This window comes from Rattus norvegicus, chromosome 1 (assembly GCF_036323735.1).
Source record: "Rattus norvegicus strain BN/NHsdMcwi chromosome 1, GRCr8, whole genome shotgun sequence".
NCBI classification, from domain to species: Eukaryota; Metazoa; Chordata; class Mammalia; order Rodentia; family Muridae; genus Rattus; species Rattus norvegicus.
In genome coordinates, this window is record NC_086019.1 from 125012971 (window position 1) to 125031857 (window position 18887).

Sequence of the window (18887 nt, forward strand, 5' to 3'; positions counted from 1 at the left end):
TCAACTCCCCAATAAAAAGACATAGATTAACAAACTGGATGCACAACGAGGACCCTGCATTCTGCTGCCTACAGGAAACACACCTCAGAGACAAAGACAGACACTACCTCAGAGTGAAAGGCTGGAAAACAACTTTCCAAGCAAATGGTCAGAAGAGGCAAGCTGGAGTAGCCATTCTAATATCAAATAAAATGAATTTCCAACTAAAAGTCATCAAAAAAGATAAGGAAGGACACTTCATATTCATCAAAGGAAAAATCCACCAAGATGAACTCTCAATCCTAAATATCTATGCCCCAAATACAAGGGCACCTACATACGTAAAAGAAACCTTACTAAAGCTCAAAACACACATTGCACCTCACACAATAATAGTGGGAGATTTCAACACCCCACTCTCATCAATGGACAGATCATGGAAACAGAAATTAAACAGTGATGTCGACAGACTAAGAGAAGTCATGAGCCAAATGGACTTAACAGATATTTATAGAACATTCTATCCTAAAGCAAAAGGATATACCTTCTTCTCAGCTCCTCATGGTACTTTCTCCAAAATTGACCATATAATTGGTCAAAAAACGGGCCTCAACAGGTACAGAAAGACAGAAATAATCCCATGCGTGCTATCAGACAACCACGGCCTAAAACTGGTCTTCAATAACAATAAGGGAAGAATGCCCACATATACGTGGAAATTGAACAATGCTCTACTCAATGATAACCTGGTCAAGGAAGAAATAAAGAAAGAAAGTAAAAGATTTTTAGAATTTAATGAAAAATGAAGGTACAACATACCCAAACTTATGGGACACACTGAAAGCTGTGCTAAGAGGAAAACTCATAGCGCTGAGTGCCTGCAGAAAGAAACAGGAAAGAGCATATGTCAGCAGCTTGACAGCACACCTAAAAGCTCTAGAACAAAAAGAAGCAAATACACCCAGGAGGAGAGGAAGGCAGGAAATTTTCAAAATCAGAGCTGAAATCAACCAAGTAGAAACAAAAAGGACCATAGAAAGAATCAACAGAACCAAAAGTTGGTTCTTTGAGAAAATCAACAAGATAGATAAACCCTTAGCCAGACTAACGGGAGGATACAGAGTGTGCGTCCAAATTAACAAAATCAGAAATGAAAAGGGAGACATAACTACAGATTCAGAGGAAATTCAAAAAATCATCAGATCTTACTATAAAAACCTATATTCAACAAAACTTGAAAATCTTCAGGAAATGGACAATTTCCTAGACAGATACCAGGTATCGAAGTTAAATCAGGAACAGATAAACCAGTTAAACAACCCCATAACTCCTAAGGAAATAGAAGCAGTCATTAAAGGTCTCCCTACCAAAAAGAGCCCAGGTCCAGACAGGTTTAGTGCAGAATTCTATCAAACCTTCATAGAAGACCTCATACCAATTTTATCCAAACTATTCCACAAAATTGAAACAGATGGAGCACTACCAAATTCCTTCTACGAAGCCACAATTACTCTTATACCTAAACCATACAAAGACACAACAAAGACAGAGAACTTCAGACCAATTTCCCTTATGAATATCGACGCAAAAAATACTCAATGAAATCTGGCAAACCGAATTCAAGAGCACATCAAAACAATCATCCACCTTGATCAAGTAGGCTTCATCCCAGGCATGCAGGGATGGTTTAATATACGGAAAACCATCAACGTGATTCATCATATAAACAAACTGAAAGAACAGAACCACATGATCATTTCATTAGACGCTGAGAAAGCATTTGACAAAATTCAACACCCCTTCATGATAAAAGTCCTGGAAAGAATAGGAATTCAAGGCCCATACCTAAACATAGTAAAAGCCATATACAGCAAACCAGTTGCTAACATTAAACTAAATGGAGAGAAACTTGAAGCAATCCCACTAAAATCAGGGACTAGACAAGGCTGCCCACTCTCTCCCTACTTATTCAATATAGTTCTTGAAGTTCTAGCCAGAGAAATCAGACAACAAAAGGAGATCAAGGGGATACAGATCGGAAAAGAAGAGGTCAAAATATCACTATTTGCAGATGACATGATAGTATATTTAAGTGATCCCAAAAGTTCCACCAGAGAACTACTAAAGCTGATAAACAACTTCAGCAAAGTGGCTGGGTATAAAATTAACTCAAATAAATCAGTTGCCTTCCTCTATACAAAAGAGGAACAAGCCGAGAAAGAAATTAGGGAAACGACACCCTTCATAATAGACCCAAATAATATAAAGTACCTCGGTGTGACTTTAACCAAGCAAGTAAAAGATCTGTACAATAAGAACTTCAAGACACTGAGGAAAGAAATTGAAGAAGACCTCAGAAGATAGAAAGATCTCCCATGCTCATGGATTGGCAGGATTAATATAGTAAAAATGGCCATTTTACCAAAAGCAATCTACAGATTCAATGCAATCCCCATCAAAATACCAATCCAATTCTTCAAAGAGTTAGACAGAACTATTTGCAAATTCATCTGGAATAACAAAAAACCCAGGATAGCTAAAGCTATTCTCAACAATAAAAGGACTTCAGGGGGAATCACTATTCCTGAACTCAAGCAGTATTACAGAGCAATAGTGATAAAAACTGCATGGTATTGGTACAGAGACAGACAGATAGACCAATGGAATAGAATTGAAGACCCAGAAATGAACCCACACACCTATGGTCACTTGATTTTTGACAAAGGAGCCAAAACCATCCAATGGAAAAAAGATAGCATTTTCAGCAAATGGTGCTGGTTCAACTGGAGGGTAACATGTAGAGAATGCAGATCGATCCATGCTTATCACCCTGTACAAAGCTTAAGTCCAAGTGGATCAAGGACCTCCACATCAAACCAGACACACTCAAACTAATAGAAGAAAAACTAGGGAAGCATCTGGAACACATGGGCACTGGAAAAAATTTCCTGAACAAAACACCAATGGCTTATGCTCTAAGATCAAGAATCGACAAATGGGATCTCATAAAACTGCAAAGCTTCTGAAAGGCAAAGGACACTGTGGTTAGGACAAAACGGCAACCAACAGATTGGGAAAAGATCTTTTCCAATCCTACAACAGATAGAGGCCTTATATCCAAAATATACAAAGAATTCAAGAAGTTAGACCACAGGGAAACAAATAACCCTATTAAAAAATGGGGTTCAGAGCTAAAGAAAGAATTCACAGCTGAGGAATGCCGAATGGCTGAGAAACACCTAAAGAAATGTTCAACATCTTTAGTCATAAGGGAAATGCAAATCAAAACAACCCTGAGATTTCACCTCACACCAGTGCGATTGGCTAAGATCAAAAACTCAGGTGACAGCAGATGCTGGCGAGGATGTGGAGAAAGAGGAACACTCCTCCATTGTTGGTGGGATTGCAGACTGGTAAAACCATTCTGGAAATCAGTCTGGAGGTTCCTCAGAAAATTGGACATTGAACTGCCTGAGGATCCAGCTATACCTCTCTTGGGCATATACCCAAAAGATGCCTCAACATATAAAAGAGACACGTGCTCCACTATGTTCATCGCAGCCTTATTTGTAATAGCCAGAAACTGGAAAGAACCCAGATGCCCTTCCACAGAGGAATGGATACAGAAAATGTGGTACATCTACACAATGGAATATTACTCAGCTATCAAAAACAACGACTTTATGAAATTCGTAGGCAAATGGTTGGAACTGGAAAATATCATCCTGAGTGAGCTAACCCAATCACAGAAAGACATACATGGTATGCACTCATTGATAAGTGGCTATTAGCCCAAATGCTTGAATTACCCTAGATCCCTAGAACAAATGAAACTCAAGACGGATGATCAAAATGTGAATGCTTCTCTCCTTCTTTAAATGAGGAAAAAGAATACCCTTGGCAGGGAAGGGAGAGGCAAAGATTAAAACAGAGACTGAAGGAACACCCATTCAGAGCCTGCCCCACATGTGGCCCATACATATACAGCCACCCAATTAGACAAGATGGATGAAGCAAAGAAGTGCAGACCGACAGGAGCCGGATGTAGATCGCTCCTGAGAGACACAGCCAGAATAGAGCAAATACAGAGGCGAATGCCAGCAGCAAACCACTGAACTGAGAATAGGTCCCCCGTTGAAGGAATCAGAGAAAGAACTGGAAGAGCCTGAAGGGGCTCGAGACCCCAAAAGTACAACAATGTCAAGCAACCAGAGCTTCCAGGGACTAAGCCACTACCTAAAGACTATACATGGACTGACCCTGGACTCTGACCCCATAGGTAGCAATGAATATCCTAGTAAGAGCACCAGTGGAAGGGGAAGCCCTGGGTCCTGCTAAGACTGAACCCCCAGTGAACTAGACTATGGGGGGAGGGCGGCAATGGGGGGAGGGTTGGGAGGGGAACACCCATAAGGAAGGGGAGGGGGGAGGGGGGTGTTTGCCCGGAAACGGGGAAAGGAAATAACACTCGAAATGTATATAAGAAATGCTCAAGTTAATAAAAAAATATTAAAAAAAAGAAATACTCAAGTTAATAAAAAAAAGAAAAAGAAAAAAATTATTTGATGCAAATTAAGTGAGGGCTTAAAATATCATTTACTAATTTTCATGTGACAAATTTTAAATTTTAAAATTGCTAAAAAATATATTATTAGATAAAAAGTTTCTAAAATTCTTGATGTCCTCAGTAGTAACAGTATAATAGCATTCCATTGTGTAAATAAACCACATTTTCTGTATCCACTCTTTGGACAGAACTAGAAAATATCATCCCGAGTAATTCAGACCCAAAGGACATGCATGGTATGTACTCATTAATAAGCCAATATTCGCCAAACAAGTAAAGAATACGGAGTACCTAGCATACAAGCCACAAAAATCAACAAAGTTAACTAGTTGTAGGGCTCAAGTGAGGATGTTTCAATCCCACTTGGAAGGGAGAAGTAAGCAATTACAAGAAGTAGAGTGAAGGATTGTCTGGATGGGAGAGGGGAGCTGGAGAGGAAAGGGGGAAAAGGGTCAGGTATTGGGTTGGGTGTGGGGAAAAACATGAGAGAAACCTTGAGAGCCACCAAAATGAATAAAGATATGTGTATATGAGAATTGGGCATCAGGGGACATTCTAGAATATACCAGAGACCTGGAATGTGAGAGACTCTCAGAACTCTTAGATGAAATGCCTGGCAGTGGGAAAAGGGAAATTGTAGAGTCCACTTCTAGTAGAAAGACAGGATATCCAGAGGAGGGATGGGGTTGCCATCATATAGTCAAAAACTCTGACCAGAATTGTTACCGTCTAAAAGAACTTTAGTGACAAAAATGGAGAAGACACTGAGGGAAAGAAGGTCGGGAGACGACCCAAATTGGGATCCATCTAAAGGGGAGAGTCCATGGCCTGACAGTATCATCAAGGCTGCTGTATTCTTACTGGCATGAGAATAGCATGGCTGCCCTGTAATGTTAATGGGAGCCCTGCAATGGGCTGAAGTCAGGGACCCCATTGTTTGAATTAGGGAAATACTAGAAAAAAACTAAGGACAAGTGAAACCCCATAGGAAGACCAGCAGTCTCAACTAACCTGCACCCCGAAGATCTCTCAGACACTGAGCCTGGCCTCAGGGAGAGAAGATGTGCCAAAACCCCAAGAGACTTGAGGCCCCAGGGTACGGGGAGGCCTGGCAGGAGGGGGCATCCTCTTGGAGACAGGGAGAAGGAGGAACGAGATGAAGAAGTATGGGGAGTCAGTCTAGGAAGGGGATTGAGGATAATGGCTGCACTGCAAAAAATAAAAGTAAGAAAATATTTTGAAAAAGATTTTCAAACCTAGTAAAAATGGATAACACAGAAGTTAAATCAAATAACCCTATTAAAAATGGGAAAAAGAACTAAACAAAGAATTCTCAACTGAGGAACACTGAATGATCACAAAGCACCTAAATGAATGTTCAACATCCTTAGTCATCAGAAATCAAAACAACCCTGAGATACCACCTTAACTCAGGTGACAGCAGGTGCTGCTAAGGATCTGGAAAATGAGGAATGTTCCTACATTTTTGGTGGGATTGCAAACTGGTACAACCATTCTGGAAATCAATCTGGAGGTTCCTCAGGAAATTGGATACACTACAACCTGAGGACCCAGCTATACTATTCCTGGGCATATACCCAAAATATGCTCCAACATATGACAAGGATACTTGTTCTACTATGTTTATAACAACCTTATTTATAATAGACAGAAGCTTAAAAGAACCCTTCAACAGAGGAATGCATACAGAAAAAGTGGGACATATACACAATGGAATACTACTTGGCTATTATAAACAATGACTTCATGAAATTCCTAGGCAAATGGACAGAAGTAGAAAATATTATCCTGGGGGAGGAAACCCAGTCACAAAAGAGCACATCATGATATGCACTCACTGATAAGTGAATAGACTCAGAATAAGCAAGATACAATTCACAAAACAAATGAAGCCCAAGAAATAAGACCAAAGGGTGGATGCTTTAGTCCTTCTTAGATAGGGGAACAAAATACACACAGGAGGAAATTTTGAGACAAGCTGTGATGCAGAGAATGAAGGAAAGGCCATTCAGAAACTATTCCACTTGGGGATCCATCCCATATAGTCACTAAACCCAGACACCTCTGGGGATGCCAAAAAGTACATGCAGTTAGAAGCCGGCTATAGCTGTCTCCAGAGAGGTTCTGATAGAGCCTAACAAATACAGATGAGATGCTGACAGCTAATCATTGGACTGAACAAGGGGTCCCTAATAGAGGAGTTAGAGAAAGGACTGAAAGAGCTGAAAGGGTTTGTAACCCCATAGGAAAAACAACAATATCAATCAACCAGACCCCCTCAGAGTTCCCAGAGACTAAACCACCAACCAAAGAGTACACAAGGAGCCACCCATTTTTTGCAGAGGATGGTCTTGTCAGGCATTAATGGGTAAAAAGGCCCTTGCTCATGTGAATGCTCAATGCCACAGTGAAGGGGAATGCAAGGGCAGGGAGGCAGGGGGGAGTGGGTGGGTGGATGGAGGAGCACCCTCATAGAAGCAGGGGGAGGGGCGGTGTGATAGGGGTTTTCCAGAGGGTAAACCATAAAATGGGATAATATTTTTAATGTGAATAAAACATATCGAATAAAAATGGAAAACCCACAAAACTGTTTTTTTAAACTCACATAACACGTATTGTTGATATTTTCATTTATGTGTGTGTGTGAGTGCCCGCCCGCATGTGCATGCACGCACGCAGCATTCGAGTATGCCTGTGTGAGTGCTTGTGAGTTTTTGTGCTTCTATGTGCACTTATACAAAAAAAGAATAAGAAGAGGTTATATAATTAAAAGTGAACAAGGAGGATGGTGTGGGAATGATTTGAGAGAAAGGAAGGAAAGGTAGACATATGTATCAAAAATTATGGGGAGCAGAACAGGAAGACAATAATAGCCTCCATATCCTCATATTCTTTTATATTCAAAAATGGGATAGTTTACAGTCTGCCGATAGAAACAAGCTGATAATTATCAAATGATAAGTACAGCAATATAAAATGTTAAGAACTAGTGGAGATCTGATGATATTCTAGAAGAAGATGTGTAGGGTGAGGTGCTGATAGTAAAATCTGTTTCCCTAATTAGTCCTTGATTTGGTCAATAAAGGAGGCTGGAAGCCAATTGATAGGTGGAGGGGACAGGTGGGACTTCTGGGCCCCATGAGGACAAAGGAGATGCAGGGAAAGAGAATAGTCTTTTGCTGATACTCATTGGGATGAGAAGAAAGCAGCAGTCATATGTGGCCTCGTGGTAGCTGGGGCCTGAAGTCTCCACCTCCAGCAAGGGCCAAGGATGTTGGCAGGAGTTAGCTGATACAGACTAGCTAAGTTTAGGGCAGGAAATTTTGTGACGAGCAATTATTCATAGGCAAATTCCAAAATAATAAAGCTGTCTGAGTGTTTTTCATCCATAGAGCAACGGTAGGTAGAGTGGTAAGCGATGGTGGCTTGGTGAACCTAAGCCATGAGGGACAAAATGTTGGGATCAGCCAGAGCAAGGGCAGCTCCACGGCAAGCTGGAAGTGGTGATGGTGGCAGCTGATCTGGGTGCTAAGGCAGAAGGGCCAGAGCTCAAGACACACTCCTGGGCAAGGCAGTAGTATGTTTATCAAAATTACACAGAACAAATGTGTTTACTTACACATGGGGACAGCAATCATGTCTAGGAACCATTGCCTCAGACCTGTGGAATTTTCAAACCCTTTTACATGTGAGACTGAGTGTACTGGCCAGGACTTCTACTTCATACAATACTTACCAAGCATAGCTTCCTCTCAAATGCTTAAGGTACAAAATATGATGTGTGCCTATAGTGATCTCTTATCAAGATTAGTTGCATCCATAGAATAGCAAGGTATTTGGATCAAGTATACAGTGTATACTCCCTTCCATTCCAACTAGTACATTGACAAAGTTGTGAGTTCTGGCTTACCACACAATTTCACTGGGAGTTTTGCAATGTCTTCATTAGGAAATTGCCAAGGAGAGAAAAGACTCAGCATTAACCAGCAAAAGCAAGCATCAGTCAAGGAGAGATGCAAAAATTGTGCACAGGTCAAACTGAAAGACATAATTACTAAATTAAGATTCATTTTCAAAAATATATCCAAGTTGTATCAAAATAAAAAACTATCCAGTACAGATTATGAGTATGAGGGAAAACGTGCTTCATGGATAATGACTCATTGCTTATAATACTGGGTCGTAATGTAACAATTAACATGAAGCAGATATTTACCTTGACTGATAATAAAAAATCTTACAGACAGGATAAAATTCCATAACTCAAAGAGGGATTGTGATTCTGATTGTCCAGTTTCAGAGTCATTTATGAAAAGAAAATAGGGGAAAAACTATCCTGAAGCTTTTTACATAAAACTGAAGTGCCCTAGATGTGGGGCAGTGTAAGACACCCTGGTTTCTGGTTCAGGGAGAGCCTGAAAGACACAGTTGCAGTTTCTCCAGACTCCCAGGAAACCAAGCAGGACACTTGCCAACAGCCTTCCAGAGATTTCTGACCATGTATGGGCTATGCCCCAAGCCCCATCACAGGTAAAGGACATGACCACAGGTAATTTAGGCTCAAGACATATCTCCATTGTAGTGAGGTACCTAAAGGCCTGTAGGCTTAGCCAATGAATTTCCCTTCCCAGACACTCCTCCCTGCCAAAGGTATTTAATCTCAGGCCCACTCTGAGAAGTAGGGTATCATTTTACTCATCCACTTTCCTCCATGACAGTAAATGCCTTAAAATTATGGACAGCCTCGTTTCAAGGGATTTGTGTAAGGAGCTGCAGAGAAGCCCTTCACCTACAGAGTCACAGTCTAATCTGCAGAAGGCCTCCCTGCACTCTCAGCAGCAGCTGCCACCAAGCTCAAGCCCACAGCCAACCAGCCAAAAGATTCTCCCAGCAGAATCAGCCAGAGCTTCCTCTCCACTTTTCTTTCAGCCCTGGGCTAGATCCAGCCCCTCAGACCCCGACTCCATTCTCAGCTCTTCTGCAGAATCTCAGCAGCGCCTGGATGGTCAAGAACCTGAGAACCAGATGGCCCAGGCCTCCTTACAGGCGAGGGACCTCCAAGCGAGCCCCAGCTGTGTCCTGTGCTCAGACCTTGCTTCCCCACCCCGGAGCATCTGCCCAGAGTCTTCGTGGAGTAAGCAAGGTCAAACTTCTCATGCCCTGCCTTCCTGAGCAGACAGAAGGCTGTGGCCGGATGGACTCGGGACTCCACCATTAATCCTACACCTATATATATGATGTTATGATTGCAGGAGTCAGTAATGTTAAATTTCAAAGCTGTAGAAGATAGGACCTAACTTTCTAACTGATTATAAATATGATGGAGATGCACCATAGATAAGCATATTAAACTAGTAGCTTTGATTGCAGGGGAGCTTATAGGATTCAGTGTGTACTCACAGTGTATTAGAGGCTCTTAATTGATGACTAGACATTTCTCTAGAAGACAAGTTGTCAGGTATACTTTTCCTGTATTTACCCTATGATTTCCCTACACATGCAGTATAATCTATAATAATTTCCCTCTTACAAACCTTGGTCTGTCTGAGATACATAATTGAAGATTCAAATCCATCTCTCTTTTATTCACAGTGAAAAGTATGATATAATTTTGACATACAGTATATATTCTGGTATATATAGGAGGAAAAAGAGAGCAGAACTATAATTAGGGTATTATGATATATGAGAATATACTATGTGATATAAAATATATGAGAAATATTCTATTTTCTTTTTATTATAATTTTATTTAATTATTTAAATTTCAAATGTGGTCCCCTCCCTGGTTCCCCCTCAATGAGTTATGTAAGCCCTCCACTTTTTCTTCTGAGATGGTGCTCCCCTAACCATGCACCCACTCCTACCTCAGCTTGCCAGCATCCCCCTTCCCTGTAGAATCAAGTTTCTACAAGAATAAGTACATTTTCATCCACTGAGGCCAGACAAGGCAGTCCTCTGCTACACATGTAACAGCGGCCATGAACCAGCGCTTTGGTTGGTGTCTTTGTCTCTGGGAGCTCTGAGGGGGTCCCAGTTAGTTAATAGTATTGTTCTTATGGGGATACAATCCCTTTCAGCTTCATCAGCCCTTCTCCTAACTCATCCGTAGGCATTCTCGACCTCAGTTCAATAGTTAGCTATAAGTATCTGCATCTGTCTCAGTCAGTTGCTCATAGAGCCTCTCAGAGGACAGCCATGCTAGACTCATGTCTGCAAGCACATGTCATCAGGAAGAATATCAGGATTTGGTACCTGATCATGGGATGCATCCCAAGTTGACCCTTTCCTTCAGTCTCTGCTCCATTTCAGTCATCCATTTCTTTAGACAGTAACAATTATGGGTCATTTTTTTTTTGAAGATGGGTGGATGGAACCATGCTTCAAATGGGGCCTATGTCTTTCTACAGGTGGTGGTCACTTTAGGTTACATATTCCCATTGTTGGGCATTTCAGCTAAGGCCATTCTCATTAAGTCCAGGAAGCTTCTTACATCCCTGACTTATTGGAATTTCTAGATGGTCCTGCTGCACACACAAAATGAGGGGGTGGCAGAGACAGAGGGCAAGAGAGCAGGGGAGAGAGAGAGAGAGAGAGAGAGAGAGAGAGAGAGAGAGAGAGAGAGAGAGAGAGAGAGCAGACACACTATAGCAAAAACTTTTTTCCTGGGTCAATGAATGCTGACAAACTGGGGCTGAAGAATAGGTTGTGATTAAGAAATGTTACAATCATTGATTTTAAAAATTCTAGTAATTATACCCTGAGATTACCACACAGAAGCTGTTTTCCAGTGGTGATCAAGATTATACTTCATGCTGGCAGCCAAAGTTGGTGTACAAATGTTACCCAGGTTGTGAGATGTTTGAAGACTTGAGGAGGTATTGTAGAACATCTGAGGCTTGGAACACTGTGAGAAATCTAGTGTTTCTGTCACTTGCACCAGAGTTCCATGTGTGTGGATGCTAGTTTATTATGAATATTATACAGTGTAGAGTCATTAGAGAGAAGGAAACATCTATTGAACACTGCTTCTATAAGATATGACTGTAGCTAATGATTGTAGGGCATTCTCTCAATTAATGATTGGTGAGAGACAGCCCAACCTATTGTTGTTGATGCCATTTATGGGCTGTTGGTTCTAGGTTCTCAAAGAAAGCTGGCTGAGCAAACCTATCAGAACAAGCTAGTAGGCAGTACCTCTCCATAATCTCTGTAGTAGCTACTATATGCAGGGTTTTGCCCAATTTGAGTTCCTGACCTAATATATTTCCATGATGTACTATTATATGGAAGTGAAAAATCAAATAAACCCTATCCTCGCCAGTGTGTTTTTTATTATGGAGTTTCTTCACGGCAATAGTAAACCTAAGACAATGTACAGAAGAACAAATTCAAATACACGTCAGCAAAGCATAGATATAGACTTAGTAGAATCAAGAGATTACAATTACTCTACTTCTAAACTCCTGATAAGATATAGAATTGAGAGGAAAAAATAGAGTCATGTCATATATCTGATATATTGTAAAATTAGGATGAATTAACCATAGATATATTTGTAGACTAAAGACAACCCATGATACCTATATGGCCATTTCTAGATTGGCATAAATAATTTGTACCTCAGTGCTTATGTTTTCTCTCAAACCTAGTGTCTCTTCATTCTGTTTCATTGCTGAAACTGTTGAATAATCTTGTGTTTTTATTTACCTCATGAATACATACTAGTTAAAAATCAATGATTATGAATGATAAGTTATTATAGAAGGAGAACATGAAATTAGAATTGAGATTAGTGGAGTAATGGTAGGTATGATAAATTTCTATTAGGTAAATGAATGAAATTTTTAAATTTTAAATTATATTCAATTACAAAATAGTAATAAGTCCCACATGAAATTTTCAATGATTGCACTTGTAATATATAATGTGATTTCAACAAAGTATGGTTCTCATGGTGAATCTGTAGGAGCTGATGGGCTTTTAATGACTCGCGTATTTGGGTGCATAAGAATAATTATATTCATACACCACTATGGCTACTTTTCAGTCTTGGTCAATAAAAATTTTATAATTATTAGTGTAACCAAATATTCCCATTGATTTCCCATTTCAAAGAAGCAGTTATCAGAAATTAGCATTGTACTATTATAAGATAACAAAATATTAATGTAAGTTTAGATTTCAATATAAATTAATATTAAATTAAAATGGATTCAGGTAAAAGCAATCTGATCATTGAAGTATTAAAATTTCAGAGATTGTAATCACTATCTGAAATATAGTGAATTCTTAAAATTGTGCAATATATCTGACTCTACTTGGGTATCGTGGTAACTTTGTTACAAAGGAGATCATAACATGCTAGACTCTACCCTTAGGGCTCTGTTTCCTACATCTTCCTCAAATCAGTTCCATTCAGACATCCTGATCTTGGAACACATCCCTAGTATAAAGCTCCTAATAATAACTCAGATCAATATTGGAGTTCATGCAGTGAGCCTCCAATTTATAATGCCTATGGAGATAGGAAAAGCAACACTTAGTAAGTTACCATGAGACTTCCTGGAAACCCGCTTGTTTCCCCAATCTGATGAAAAATGAAAAGGATTTTGAAAAGATGTTGTGTACCGTAAAATGGTGATGTAACCCGCCGGTTCCCCTCCTCTCTCTGTTCCTATTTATTTAAATATCAGGTCTATGAGAATTTTTACCTAGTTATAACATAATCCATTATTCCATTAACTTTGCAGCATGATAATTTATTCTGCTGAGATTTCTAAGTTATGAAATACTTCTGTTGTTTTATATGCTTTGCTAAATTGTCTCCAAGGCGTGTTTCTAGACCATAGCTCCTAACGATGAATTCTTATCCTCTCAAAATATTGTACAAGAATGAGACTTTTCAGGGAACAATTAACATCAGGCAGTGATCCTAAACTTGTGGGTTTAGACCCATTTGGGTTGAAGGAAATTTTTACGGGGATGACCTGAGAATATTAGAAAACACAGATATTTAATTTACAATTCATAACAGTAGCAAGATTACAGTTTTATAGAAGCAATAAAATAATTTTAAGGGTGAGGGTCAAAACAATATGGGGAACTTTATGAAAGCCTTGCAGCATTAGGAAGGATAAGAATCACTGACAATATATACAATAGTCACAAAATGATATGTAATAAATTCAATAAAAATGGTTTACAGTTCCAAAGGGACACTCAGTACTGTGATGAATGGTAGAAACAGATGCAGAAAAGCAGACACTATATACTAAGTGAAAAGGACAAGTTTAAACAATCAGCCTTGAAAGAAACATACAAGCTATGAACAGTTCCTATATAAGAATATGTATGTAGTTAGATATATTCGATATCATTTAGTAAAAAGAGACCAAAAAGGTGCGTTAGAATTGGTATGTGGAAAGGTGTATAGGGCAATAAAGGGAAGAAATGAAGTTAAACTTTATTCTCTTTTGGTCAATAATTAATTTATTAACTTTCGATCCTGATTTCAGGCCCCGTCCTTCCTCTCCTCCAAGTCCCATGCACACAATTCCCACAACACTCAACAGAGAATGGGAAGCTCCTATGGGACTTTGACACCACTGGCTCTCTCAATCCTTCCCCCTACTCTTTTGCAAGACTCACAAGCTCTACCATATATAACGCTGCAGATCTTTGCATCTGTTTTCATCAACTGCTAAGTGAAGATTCTCAGTGAACAGTTATGCTAGGCTTCTGTCTGCAAACATAGCAGAGTGCCATTAATAGTGTCAGGGATTGGCTCTCTATCATCAGATGTGTCGCACATAGGTCTAGTAACAAAACTACAGTTTTAAAGTAGCAATGAAGCTGACTGAATTGTTAGTGGTCACCATAACAAAAAAAAAAATGCATTAAATGGTTGCAGCATCACAAACTTTGAGGGCAAGGGACAGGGAATACAGTAGACATGACAACAAAACATAATAAATATGATTGCAAATGGTTTACAATTTCAAGAGACTCAAAATAATTTAATTATATTAACATATATGACACCTCACTGAAGTGACTGGTAGAAACAGATGGTGACAAGCACACACTATATATTAAGTAAAGAGTACAAATCCACTAATCAGCCCTGAAAAAAGCATATAATTAATATTCTACAGACTGAACTGTTTATATGTGAAATGTACATTTATGAATATACATGTGATACAAATTAGAAAAAAGGAAGACGTAAATATAAAAGAGAGTGTAAATGGGTATATGGAAGAATGTGTAGAGAAAGAAAATGCTACAAGTTATAATAAAATCATAATCTCAAGAATCAACAAAAATATAAAAGAGAAATTACACTGTGGAAGGAAGGTTCTTTCTATGGGGATATGGTTTGTTTCTTTCCTTCATCAGATCTCAAATAATAGCAGATACAGAAGAGGAAAAATAAGCAAATATATTTGCCACAAAACAGTTGAGATATACACCTGGTTTGGCAAACATACTCTGTGAAACTTATTGATGGTAACAGGATGGAAATAAAGGAGGATGTTACTGTTAGAGTTCATCAATAACTAAGAATGGACACTGGGTATCAGGTAAGAGAATCCCAGCAAAAGACATTATCTGCAAATCCAAAGCTCTCTCAAATTGATAACTAAGAACAATAAAATTTCTTTTTCTCCGGTGGAGTCTCACTGCATATAAGAATTCCTCAAAAGGATAGGACTTAACTGGAGATGGATGGCTCCCACAGAAAACACACAATTTCATTTTTAGAGGAATTTTGTCTCATAACACATTGTCAGGGCCTTTTTTTGACCTGACAGTTTCCTTGCTTATATATTAAGGTTGTTGCTTCGGTGTGTTTATGTAATTTCTATGAGTGTGACCATGTGTGTCTAACACCTAAGTATCCTGTACTTTTACCCTAGCTATTTTTTCTTGTTTTTTTTTAATTTATTTTATCCTTTTCTTGTGAATTAGTGGTGGTGGTGGTATCATACATCTGTTTATCTTCTAAATAAAGACAGAGAAAGAAATAGAAATGATTTGGGAGGATAGATTATCACAGAGTATCTAGCAGGGGTGGGAAGGAGAAACTCAAATCATAATATATGGTATGAAATGAATCTGCAACCATAAATGCGATCTTTCTTAATAAATATTTTAGCTCTAAATTTTCAAAGTTCTGTAGGGTCACTGAGAGAAGTAATTAAATAGCAACTATTTACATAGCAGGTTATGAAGGGAGTATGAGAAATATTAAGCCTCCAGTCTCTGTTAGATATTGAAATTAAAGATGAATCACCTTTCTTTCAGATAAATCCAAGATGGATGGCTGGGTAAAAGTGATGGAAAGTGATATATCAGTGGCTACACATGCAGAAATAAATTTCCAAACAGAGAAATCAGGCACTGAATGACTCTAAAGATAGCTGCAGGAAATTCCAATATCCCACCGCACATCACTTACCCTACACTTCTATTGGCTCATTCTCCTACAGGTCTCACAGTTCCCCTTCTCTATTGAGCAGAGTGCAGTCAAGCCCTGGCTAGAGCCTGGATCCAGCTTAGAGCTGGACTCCAGCCAGGAGCCTGACTTGCGAAAGCCCTGTGCTCCCTCACTTTTATTAGCTCTGTCTGCATTTGATTTGCTGAGTGTGTGCATTCAAATGGAGAAGGGAGGAAGGGCCAATCAGGAGAGAGATCTCAAACCAAGGGATGGAGATCAAAACCCTGCTGTATCTAGGGAGATTTAGATCAAAGCTATTGTTTCATCTCTCTCCCCTCCCCCCCTCCCTTTACACTGCAGCAGAAGCAGAGAAATTAAAAGGAAAATGGATAAAAGATAATTTAATCTGATCTCTGGCTCTAATGAACATTAAATAAAACAGCCAGTGGCACCTGCAGGCTGAGCATTTTTCTGGCTGCTTGAATCTAGTTCCTGACTATTAATTATAAAGAGTCCATTTTGGTCTGAATCATTCTCATTCTGACGCCTTCGGGCTGGCAAGTACAGCTTGCTGCTTAATCTTTGCAATCTGCCAGTGTCACTTTCATCCAGGGCCGTTATTACATGTGTGAGCCTTCACCCCTGATTAGAATTTTATTTCTATTAGACCGTCCTGCAACGTGCTGCTTGCATTAATGAAAGAAATGTTCATTTTGAACCCTGGTCAAGCAATATACTCAGTGTGTCTGAAGTATCCTGAAGTGCCATGATGGTCAGGAAATCATTTAGAGATAATTTAGGAAAACAAACCTGTTAAATTCTATGTCAATTTAATACTTCTTGTGTTGTTGTTGGTGGTGGTGGTGGTGATGGTGGTGGGGTGTGTGTGTGAGAGAGAGTGTGTGCTTGTATGTATGTGCATATCATACACACACACACAAACTCACACACACACAAACTCACACACACACACACACACACACACACATAGTTTTTTATGTGAGGGGGGCATAGAGATGTTTACAGACATATGACAGCCAGAGGATAAAATCTACTATTGCTTCTCTTGTGCCTTAATTAAAAAAAAAGACTGTCTGATGATCTGGCCTCAGTGAGAGAAGACTCACCTAACCTTTGAGAGACTTGAGGTCCCACAAACTTGAAGCCTGGTGGAGTTTTCTGGGGTGGGCATCCTCTTAGAGATGGGGAGGAGGAATGGGATGGGGAACAGTCAGAGGAATAGGATGGGGAACTGTCAGTTGGAAGAATGGGGGGGGGAGGACTGGATGGTATAAAGAATAGTATTAAAGATAATTTAAAAAGAAAGAAAAAGTACTAATGGAACAGAGAAGCAAAAATAATTCCATGGGGTGGGAGCATGTGCGTGTGATCCTACTCCATAGGTACCCAGGGGATTATAGACAGAAGGTAGGCTCACTGTACTGCCATCGAAGCTTGAAATGTGGATAAAAGCAAGGGCAGGAATGGCCAGGATGTTGCACCTGGTCTACCTGTACCTCTGGAGAGCTCCAAGCTGATACATGCCACAAGAAGACTTGTGTGTCTCCTTTTGTAGCCTGTACTCCTATTTGTCTCAGATCCTGTATGTGGGTTGTCTCATCACAGCATGACTCATGGTTTTCCCATATTGTACATTTGAACCAGAAACAGAGTTCCACACCCATTTCCTTCTGGTCAGTTGCATTGGGACTGTGAAACAACTAAAATCAAGTTATATAACAAGACTTTTTAAATGAAATGAACCTAGCATGTGCCTTTTAGAACAACCATTGCATGTTAAGGAGTATTAGCAGCTCTGCTTTGAATTCTTTCTAGAAGGTGCCAGCGAGATGGAGAAATTGTCTCGCGGAATGGTAAAGAGATTGGAGACAGTTCTAATATTTTCTCATACCTCTTTAGATGGACTGAAGCCCTGGCATTGATGAGAGAATCATGGGTGGAACACCACCTTGTCCCAGGCTGCTAAGATTCATGTCCCTGCTCTTCTGTGTAAACCTTAGTCTGGCTTAGACCCAGAATATGGTCTTGAAGGACATACTGCATCACTTTGTTTGTCTCCTCAATATTCCTACAGTAAATAAATTTCCTTTTCTGCTTTCTATTAAAATATTAAATATAAATATGCAAATTTTGTGTTTGAAATCTGAAATGCCTCAAATCAGTATTATCACTAAGCTCTGCTAACTTTGAGAACTATCTTGGCGCTTTGTGCATATGTGCATGCACTTTTTGTGCACAAATGTGTGTGTGTGTGTGTGTGTGTGTGTGTGTGTGTGTGTGTGTGTGTGTGTTGGTGTACATACAGTTTTGGCATGAAGAGTGAACTGACCTAGAAAAGTAGGTAAAATATAGATGACAATTTTTTTCTTGTTATGCTGGTGCCTTAATTTCTTAAGAATCTTTGGTTAAAATATATACATATTTTATATAAGTTAAAAGATGTCTGCTGGGTTGAGGATTTGGCTCAGTGGTAGAACACAAGGCCCTGGGTTTGGTCCCCAGCTCCAGAAAAAAGAAAAGAAAAAAAAAGAAAGAAAAAGATGTCTGTCACATTTTCACCTAAAATCCTCACCTGCCATTAATTACTATTACTATTCTATGCTGACTTAACTTTGTCTTCTCTTTATGCATGTACACATGCACATATTCAGGCACACATGTGTATGTGCATGTTTGTATTTATGAGTGCCTACCGGAGGCTATTTGTTTTTTTTTTTTAATTTTGACAGTATAATTCAATTACAAAATTTCTGCTTTCATTCAACTCCTCCAAACTCTTCTACATATATATATACATTGCTCAATGTATATATGTAAACATATATGCATATATATTTTTAAATATAATTTGATCAG

The 18887-nt window shown here is 39.3% G+C and overlaps 1 long non-coding RNA gene across 1 annotated transcript in view; it reads right to left on the bottom strand.

Annotated features, from left to right (window-relative positions):
- LOC134483493 (uncharacterized) overlaps positions 1-16325 on the bottom strand; it is a 40047-nt gene extending 23722 nt beyond the window's left edge. The window contains exon 1 of the long non-coding RNA XR_010060329.1: positions 16032-16325. This is a non-coding gene — a long non-coding RNA (uncharacterized LOC134483493). The remainder of the gene's footprint in view (positions 1-16031) is intronic.
- Positions 16326-18887: the final 2562 nt, after the last annotated feature.